The sequence below is a fragment of the Myodes glareolus genome, chromosome 14 (genome assembly GCF_982192425.1).
Source record: "Myodes glareolus chromosome 14, mMyoGla1.1, whole genome shotgun sequence".
In the NCBI taxonomy this organism is placed as follows: domain Eukaryota; kingdom Metazoa; phylum Chordata; class Mammalia; order Rodentia; family Cricetidae; genus Myodes; species Myodes glareolus.
The window spans coordinates 27,074,211-27,083,604 of NC_142039.1; the positions used below are offsets into that span (position 1 = coordinate 27,074,211).

Sequence of the window (9,394 nt, forward strand, 5' to 3'; positions counted from 1 at the left end):
GAGGGAAACCATGCCCAGTACTGGTAACCTAGGTAATTCCTTAGTAACAGTGAAGTCACAGTTATGGAGAATAATCTACAACCACAAATAGCTAAATCACCTTTATCCCCAACATTCTATAAACATTTGTCTCTATATCCACAGATAAGGGTAGTCATGCCCCTCATCAAGTAAACGTCTATTTGTGACAAATTGAGATGTTTATAGAAAACTACAACCAATTAAACTTTGAAACAGACTTATGGAGCAAAATCCTAAAGGATAAATCTAGGAAACACTCCATACCTACGGCTCATGGAACACTGCGGAAGACAGGCAAGAAATATTTTAAGAGAGGTTTCTGTGAGACTATGTCTCCTAGTAATATCAGAAACTAAACCCATACAGTAGCACCAACACGACTGTTGAGGTGTGAACTGAATGAAATCAAACTACTAGGCTAAAACTCTATACACAGAACTATAGGAAACTGAGGACAACTGGAGCCAGGAAAGGAAAATGGCTTCCCCAGGGAAGAACACACCAGTTAACTGTCCAGTGACAAATGGTCAACCCTGAAAACATACACTGAAGTACATTATATGGAGTAAGTAGGTTATATTTAAGGATATAAGTGTGTGTATATATATATATGTAATAACCATGAGTGAAAAAGAGGCAATAAGTTTGAAGGAGAACAGAAAGTAGTTTGTGAGATGGTTTGGAGGGAGGAAAAGAAATGAAAAAAATGTTGTAATTATAGTATAATCTCAAAAATAAAATAAAACTGAATTATCAAAGTTATTACTAATGCACAGTGTCCCTTAAGATTGTTCATATATGATTAAGATTAATAATTAATTTTAAGATCATTTGAATTTACCAAAGATGGATAGAAGTTTACTTTTGTACTTATTATATAAAACTTAAAACCTAAAATTTATATTTAATATTAAAATTAAATGAAACAATAGGATATAAATAGCAAGAGAAAAGTTGTTGTTTGGAAGTTCTAACTGTTTTATAATAATTTCGTTACAACATAATTATTTTGCTAGCAAAGTATTATAATTTATGTCTTCAGTGGGTTTGCTGTGGTTGGTTGCTTTTTACTCTTTGACTCCTTACTCTTTGGGGAAGCCCTCCATTCAGCTCCCAAATAAATCACACATGGAATCTTATTCTTACTTATCAATGCCTGGACTTAGCTTGACGTTTTTTCTAGACAGCTTTTCTGACTTAAATCTGTCTTTTTTGCCTCTGGACTTTTATCTTTCTCTATTTCTGTACACCTCTCTTTATTTCTTACCCAGTGGCCAGCTGTGTAGCTAGGAGGCTAGCCACAGAAGTCCTCATCCATCTTTTCTCGCTCCTCTTTCCTCTAATTTTCTTCTCTTTCTATTTATTCTCTCCGCCTGCCAGTCCCACCTAGTTCACTCTCTTGCTGTGCTAGACACTGTTAAGCTCCATTAGATCAATTAGGTGTTTTAGACAGGCAAAGTAACATAGCTTCACAGAGTTAAACAAATTCAACATAAAAGAATGCAATATATCTTTGCATCATTAAACAAATGCTCCATAGCATAAACAAAAGTAACACATCCTAAAATGGCATTCTATGACAAAATGGCATGTATATAATATTGATACTATTAAATCATTATTTCAGTTCTAATAAAATCGAAACTATTGAAAGTATGTTGCTTTTTTATTATTAAGGGTATTGAGTTATTTAATATAAATCTGTCTTTGTGACAGAAGAATTCCAAGCACATTAAGTAATGTACAAAAATGAACTCAAGATATTTATTTACTTGATTTTCCTTACTATTGTGAATGGATGACAGGGAACTTTACTAAGTATTATTTAAGTATTATTTTCCTCTGAGGGTATTATGAAGGTGTCTTAGCTACTGTTCTATTGCTGAAAAGAGACACCACGAACAAGGGAACACTTTGTTGTTGTTGTTGTGTTTTACTTATTTTAAAGATTACAACCAAAATTTCCCTTTCCTCCTCTCTTTCCAGTTCCTTCTCCTATCTCAACCCTCTTCCTCATCCACTTCTCCTCCACTGTTTCTATTCAGATATAGGCTGGTCTCCCATGTATATCAGTCAGTCATGGGATATCAGGGCGCAGTGACACTCGGCACCTCCTCATCTAATAAAGGTGAATGAGGCAACCCAGTAGGAGGAAAGGATCACAAAAGCAGGCTCTTTTAGGAGTCTCCCATGAAGACCAAGTAACACAACTGTAATTTTTGTGCAAAGACCCTAGATCATTCCCATGCAGGCTCCCTGGTTGTCAGTTCAGTCTCTCTGTGAGCCCCTATAAACAGGTTATTATTTTTTTATGGTGTTCTTCATACCACTGGGCCCTACAATTCTTTCTTCCTCTCTCCCTTAGGATTTCCCAAACTCCAGTGAGTTAACTCATAAAATAAAGCATTTAACCAGGGACTAACTTGATGTTTCAGAAGGTTAGTTCAAGTCCATCATGGTGGAAAGTATGACAGCAGGCAGCCAGAAGACTTGGGGCTAACAGCTTACATCTTGATCCATAAGCATTAGGCAGAGAGAAAGAGAGAGAGAGAGAGAGAGAGAGAGAGAGAGAGAGAGAGAGAGAGAGAGAGAGGCAGAGACAGAGAGACAGACTGAGCCAAGCACAGGCTTTTGCAACCTCAAATCCCATCCCCAGTGACATACTTTCTCCAAAAGGACACACCTACTCCAAAAACGCCACAACTCTGAATCCTTACAATCTTTCTCAAATGGTTGATATCTGGGGACTAAGAATTCAAATATGTGAGCCTATGTAAGTCATCCTCATTCAAACCACCACAATGTGATCTAGCCAGTAAATTACCTAGTACATTAAAAATCATTTTTATTTTAATCATATTATTTTGAAACTCACCCTTGAGATTTGATTATGAAATTTAGATATATTTATATTTATACCAGGAAATCATTTTATACCAGGCACTATTTGGAAATTCTTTGACCAGTGGTTGTAAATTGGTTTACAGATGACATGTTTAAAATCAAATCGATAGTGTAGTCAGTCATAAAACACTACAGACATACACATGTTCTCACTTAGGATATTTGAACATTCTTGCTGAAATGCATCTATGGTTAGAAAAGATCTTTTATGCACTGTGACGCTGGAAGGGCAATAATTGAATGAAATACAGACCTGGTTATATGGTGTTAATAGGATTCTCGTTTTGTGAAACACACCGAGAGATTTAGAATAGGCTACAAAGAATGACAGAGTGACACAAATTGGATTTAGCTACCAGTTCCATATGAATTTATGGGAACAATAAAGTAGGTTAAGTTATTCTTGACAGGTTTAGAGGGTTAGAACTTAGAACGAAAGATATCCAAGGCAAAAAGCATATAAACTGCTAACTTAGAGGCATAGGGACCACCAATAATGGAAGAAAAATGGAAGCTTGGTGAGAATATTCCTGGTCATTTGAGGGCTATCATTTTCTTTTAAAAGATATATAACTGTGGAATTTCCCTAGACTTTTATTTCAGGAAAATTAGCATTTTATAAGAAGTAATACATGTAATACAGACACATATGCACACATAAATAAAATATCTATTATATTGTATTTATTATACTGTAAATAAAATATGTTGTCAAAAAATACTCATATTTACACAACTTTTAAAATTCTTGCTCAAATTAGTGATCACAGAATTTTGACAATGACAGACTGATTCACAGATGCATTTGACACCATCTTGGCAAAGAGAAACTCTTAAAGTATAAATGCTTATTAACAATTTGGTATTGTGAAATACAGTTCTGTGGCCTGGTTCAGTAGGCTTACAAGTTGAGTTCAATTCCCAGAACCCTGAGTGATGGAAGGAGACAACTGACTATGGCAAGCTGTCCTTTCACTGCCACAGAGCACCATGATAGTCTATCTGTCTGTCTGTCTATCACCAATTTTTCTGTAGACTATTTTCTGCCCCTTTAATGAGTTAATTCTTGAGGTTTTTAAATACAAGTGAAAACTGAAATATACATTTACAACTCAGTGGTCCAGGGAGACCTCCAATTCACAGCCCTTTCATATCAGCCTCCCTAGTTACTCTGAGACAGTTACATTCCTTCAGAGTTAGAAAGTTAGTAACTTATAATTACTGAAGACAAAAATTATGAGAGCAATCTTAAAATTAGCAGTGAGATTACCCACTTACAAAGGAAGAGGTCTCTATACCACAATTATGGATTCTTTGTTTCTTTGTAAAATAGTTTTTGAATTTATTGTTTCTTATTTTTTAATTTATTCCAGATTAAAATGTCTAACATGGGGTGATGAGTCTGGTCATGAATTTGGACATTTTTTTTCTAAATTAGGAGTGTGTTCTGGAATTAAAATCAGATGTCACATATCAGACAGAATAAACTAAAATCCTTGCTTGGGCTAGACTTATTTCTAGAAAACTTGTATAATTTTTGACTCGTTGCTTTTTTCTCTCTAGTATAGACTTTGCACATATGACCTACACCTGGCCTGTCAGCATCCTTTTTAGATTAGGTACCATAGGCTCATGATTTAAATAAATACCTCAAAGTTCTCACAATGGCTCTGCAATGTTGTTGGGATGATTATCTATCTAGTTTTTGTATCATTCTCCCAGTGCACCATGCTGTCTCCAAAAGGTCACTCTATGCATTAAATCAGATGTTTTAGTTTGAAACACTTCAAGCAAATACTGAAAGCCTCTTTAGATTCCAATCTACTTCCTGGCATTTTCTAATTGTCACAGTGCTCTGCAGTCTGTATGGAAAACTTCAATCATCATCTTCTTCAGATTAATCATTTACTTACGAAATACAGAATGTGGTACCTAAACGCATGCCTCATTAGTCAGTAGACAGAAACCTTGCCTAAAGCTTTGTTTCAGTGTTAGAGAAATTTGCATGTAGAGTGTGTTGGATTCGTGAAGCACTAGACACTTCTGTTTTTCTCCTTTTAGACTTACCTTTGTTACTGTCTCTTAGAAGCCGTTTTTTTTTTTTGTTTTTGTTTTTGTTTTTTAACTGAGAGATAGAAAGGGGGTGGGTCTAGATGGGAGAGGAAGTGGGAAGAAACTGGGAGGAATAGAGGGAGGGGAAATATTGATATTATATTATATGACAAAAGAATCTTTGTGTTTAAAAAACATTATTCTAGAAGCTATAAAGAGAAAATGATATTATCATTTTATGAAAATAATGTCTTGAAAATGTCCTGCAATATGAAAAAGGTGTACACATAAGCTCCACTTCTATTCAAACTTTACATTAATGAAATGTTCCCCAAAAAAGAAATTTGAATAGAATTATTATTGTTATTGGTTAGTGACTAGCAAACTGTGTTTAAAATAATGTTGACTGAACTATTAGGATTGCAAGTGAGTAAATGTGCTTGCCACCAAGTCCAAAGACCTGAGTTGCTGTCGGATAATCACTGTGAATAGATGTTGCTCTCCTTGGTTGATAATAAAAGCTGCTTTGAACTATACGAAGGCAGAATATAGCTAGGTGGCAAAGACAAACTGAATAAAGGGCAGAGTTGAGAGAGACACAAGCCAGCCACCTAAAAATCAAGATACTAACAGACCCGTAAAAACCACAGCCATGTGGCAATACAAAGATTAAAAGAAATGGATCAATTTAAATGTAAGAGTTAGTTAGTAATAAGCCTTAACTATAGGCCAAACATTATGCAATTGATATTAAATCACTAAGTGATTATTTGGAAGTAACTGTTGGATGGGGCAAGACAGAGGAACCTCTGATTATACTGAGTGAAATTAGAAGGACGCACAGCGTGAAAGTGACTCTCATAAGATCTCCACACTTGAGTTCTGGCACACGTGTAAGGATTCCCCAAAGAAACAAGTAAGAATGTGGAAACAAAGTGTTGACAGGCAACTCATGGTTTATTTATTGTCATGTTTATTAGGAGACTGAATCAGAGATCACATGTTTGAAACTACTTTTCCTTCTTGGGAAGAAAAAAAGTAACTGTTAATTTAATGATGAAGGATTGTGGTCTCTATCTACTAATTTTGCAATTCTAGGCTATTTGGATTTTGAACAATGGAGCTGGAGTGGTAGTTCAGTGGGAAAGAATACTTTCTGTGCAAGCATTAACAACTCGAGCCCAAATCCCCAGCAACCACCTGACACAGCAGATGGGGCCCTGCACATGCCTAGAATCCCGGTGTTGTGAGAAACAGAGACAAGAGGATTGGTAGTCTTGCTGGCTCCTGGCCTGTCTTGACAAGAGACTCAGAGTTCAAGCCACAGAGCAGAGGGACATAGAACATCCCTGAGTAACGTTTCTGTTGCTGTGATGAACACCATATTGATGACACTTTTGAAAGAATTTGGGGCTCACAGGTCCAGATGGTTAGAGTCTGTGACCGTCATGATGGGGTATGGCAGTAGGCAGGCAGTCAGGACACTACAGTAGTAGTTGATAACTTATATCTTGATCCCTAAGCAGGAGGCAGAGGGAGGGGTGACTACAACTGGGCTTGGTGTGGCTTTTGAAACCTCAAAGCCCACCCTTATTGAAACACCCCATCCAATAACACTGTACCTCCTAATCCTTCCCAGACAGTTCTGCCAAGTGAGGATAAGCATTCAAATGTAGGAGCCCATGGAACCATTCTCATTTAAACAACCACAAAGCAGAGGTCTGATATCCTTCCCTGGTCAGTTTATGCTTGCACACTCCCATAAATGTGCACATGCACTCTCTCTGCCACACACAAACAATTAAATAAGCAAGCAAGCAAGGAGTAAGTAAGCAAATACGTAAGAAAAATAACGGCTTTGTATAATAACTAAAATAGCTTCTTTATATTTAAATTTAACATGCTTGATGGTTTGGGCATTTTTATGTGCAAGAAAGTTTTAGAATGAGACAAAACTATGTAGAAAGTATGATAGTTGGGGCTGAGGAGATGACTTAGTGGGCAAAGTGTCTGCAGCGCAAGTGTGAGGACCTGGGTTCGGATCTCCAGAGTCCACATAAAAGTTGGTTGTTATGAAAAGCATCTTTAATCCCAACACTGAGAGGGAGAGACAACAGGATTCTAGGGCAGCCAATCTATTTGTCTCAAAAATTAACCCTAAGAATAATAGAGGGAGACCCCTTAGGTTGACCTTTAGTGTGTGACCTGGAAAATAACACAGGTGTGAGTACACACCCACATATACATGCACACACACATACACACTACAGAAACACATGCATACAGAATTAATGAGTTAAGGATCAATTTGAAATACATGTGCTTTCTATATTGCTAAGTAAAATGTGTCTCTTCTTATAGGTCATGGTGAAAATTGAAAACTAAACTGGCACAGTCATCTGGGTAACTCTTGTAGGAGGCCACTAGTTTGTTTCTGGCTGCTCATCCGCGAAATAACCACACAGAAACTGCATTAATTAAATTACTGCTTAGCCCTTTAGCTCTAACTTCATATTGGCTATTTTTTTTTTTTTTTTTTTTTTTTTTGCGTCACAGCAACATTTACTGGGAACGGGGGAGGGGATCGGTCCTCTTATTGGCCACTGCCTTCCTCATTGCGGCCAGCACGTTGCCCAGCTTCTCCCGCCTTCTCTTGGCGCAAATGTGTGTGCCCACCCTCTTCTTGATGAACTTGAGTGCGCTTGTCCTTGGACATCTTGAGCAGCTCTACGGTGCGCCGCTCGTAGGGCACGAAGCCGTACACCTCCCGGATCATGTCCCGCACGAACTTGGTGTGCTTTGTGAGGCGTCCACGCTGCCGGCTGTGCCTCGGCTGGCTCATGTTCTTCGTCACCTTGTGGCTCTTGTTGAGGCCCACAGCCATGGGTTAGCGCAGGGCCATGGCTGCTCCTCTCCGATGGCAGCCACAAAAGGAAGTCCATGGCTTCTTTTTAAGTCTGCCTTCTTTCCCAGTATTGAGTTTAGTTTTCCCCATCAAGTTTTGTTCTACCTTATCAACTAGTCAAGGTAGTTTCTTTATTAAGCAATGGTATTCACAATGGTATCTGTGGGATACAGAGGGGAATCCCACATCAGGTAACCCTATTGATTTTTTAAATTGTTTTCATTGAGCTATATATTTTTCTCTGCTCCCCTCCCCTCCTCTCCCCTCCCCTTCTACCCTCTCCATGGTCCTCATGCTCCCAATTTACTCAGGAGATCTTGTCTTTTTCAACTTCCCATGTAGATTAGATCCATGCATGTCTCTCTTAGAGTCCTTTTGTTGTCTAGGTTCTCTGAGATTAACTGATGTTGGTGACGATGTGCAAGTGCCACCCTACTGAGTTAGATGCAACGGATGAGTTGCCCACTTAAGAACTGAGAACTCAGGCTCTGTGCCTGGGTCAGCAGTGTCATTGTGCAGCATGAAAGACAGCAAAACCTTCTGTAATAATGATTCTATAAATTTAAAACTACATAGTTTATAGCTTTTTTTTATTAAAAAAGACATCTAGTCACTGGATGTGCTCATAAAATGACTCTGCATCTTTGGACAAGATATCTTGTATTTTGAACAAAATAAATAAAAGGTTAATGCAACAAAAAGGTAAACCCAAATGTGAAGCTTCTTCTTTCAGGTTATGCACACGGAAATATGATTCTAGCCTACACTGCAAGGATCCAGAGGGTGGACAAGTGTCAAGTGGTTAGAAGTGATTGGCCTAAGCTACATTATAAACTTTAAATAAAACATCAGATAAAAATAGCTCTCAGATTAAAAGCCAATCAAAAATTTTCTCATAGATGATTGCTACCTGGCAGAACTCCAGCACACGGGTCGTATCTGCACTATTTCCCTGCAGGCCTATAGTTTTTTGCTGAAGTTGGGCATGCTGCCTGGATCCTGGTTTCCTGCCCCTGCCACCCAGGGTGTGTCTGTCACTGGAACCCTTTGTTCAGCATAAGAAATCTAAACATATCAGGGAATGAAAAGAGAGGTGTTGGTAGCTGTTAACACAATTAAATGCATTAAGTGAGATAAGTTCCCTTCAAATAACAGTGGGAAGAAAATGAGGAAGGCAGAAGGCAATAGATCTTTGAAGACTTGACAGTGATGTACAACAGTTACTGAGCTAATATGACTTGTGTAACAAGTAAATGTGTTCACAGACAAGAAGAGATGTGGTATTTTAAGATTCACACTTTGTTGATGAGGTTAATTAATATAAATATTAATACAAAATGAGATTTCAGATGAGATTTCAGTTCATCCATTTTTTTTTAACATGCAAGACCCTTCAGGATTTAAGATTTCACTGAATCATCAACAAACCTCATGTTTTCGATATTTCTTTTCTAGGTCAACATAAAAAATAAAGCACTTAAGGATTATGGTTAATTTTGTAATGATACACCG

At 37.6% G+C, this 9,394-nt stretch overlaps 1 pseudogene; it reads right to left on the reverse strand.

Moving 5' to 3' along the window:
- Positions 1 to 7,539: 7,539 nt before the first annotated feature.
- LOC125417570 (large ribosomal subunit protein eL36 pseudogene) lies at positions 7,540 to 7,879 on the reverse strand (annotated as a pseudogene).
- Between the last annotated feature and the right edge of the window lie 1,515 nt (positions 7,880 to 9,394).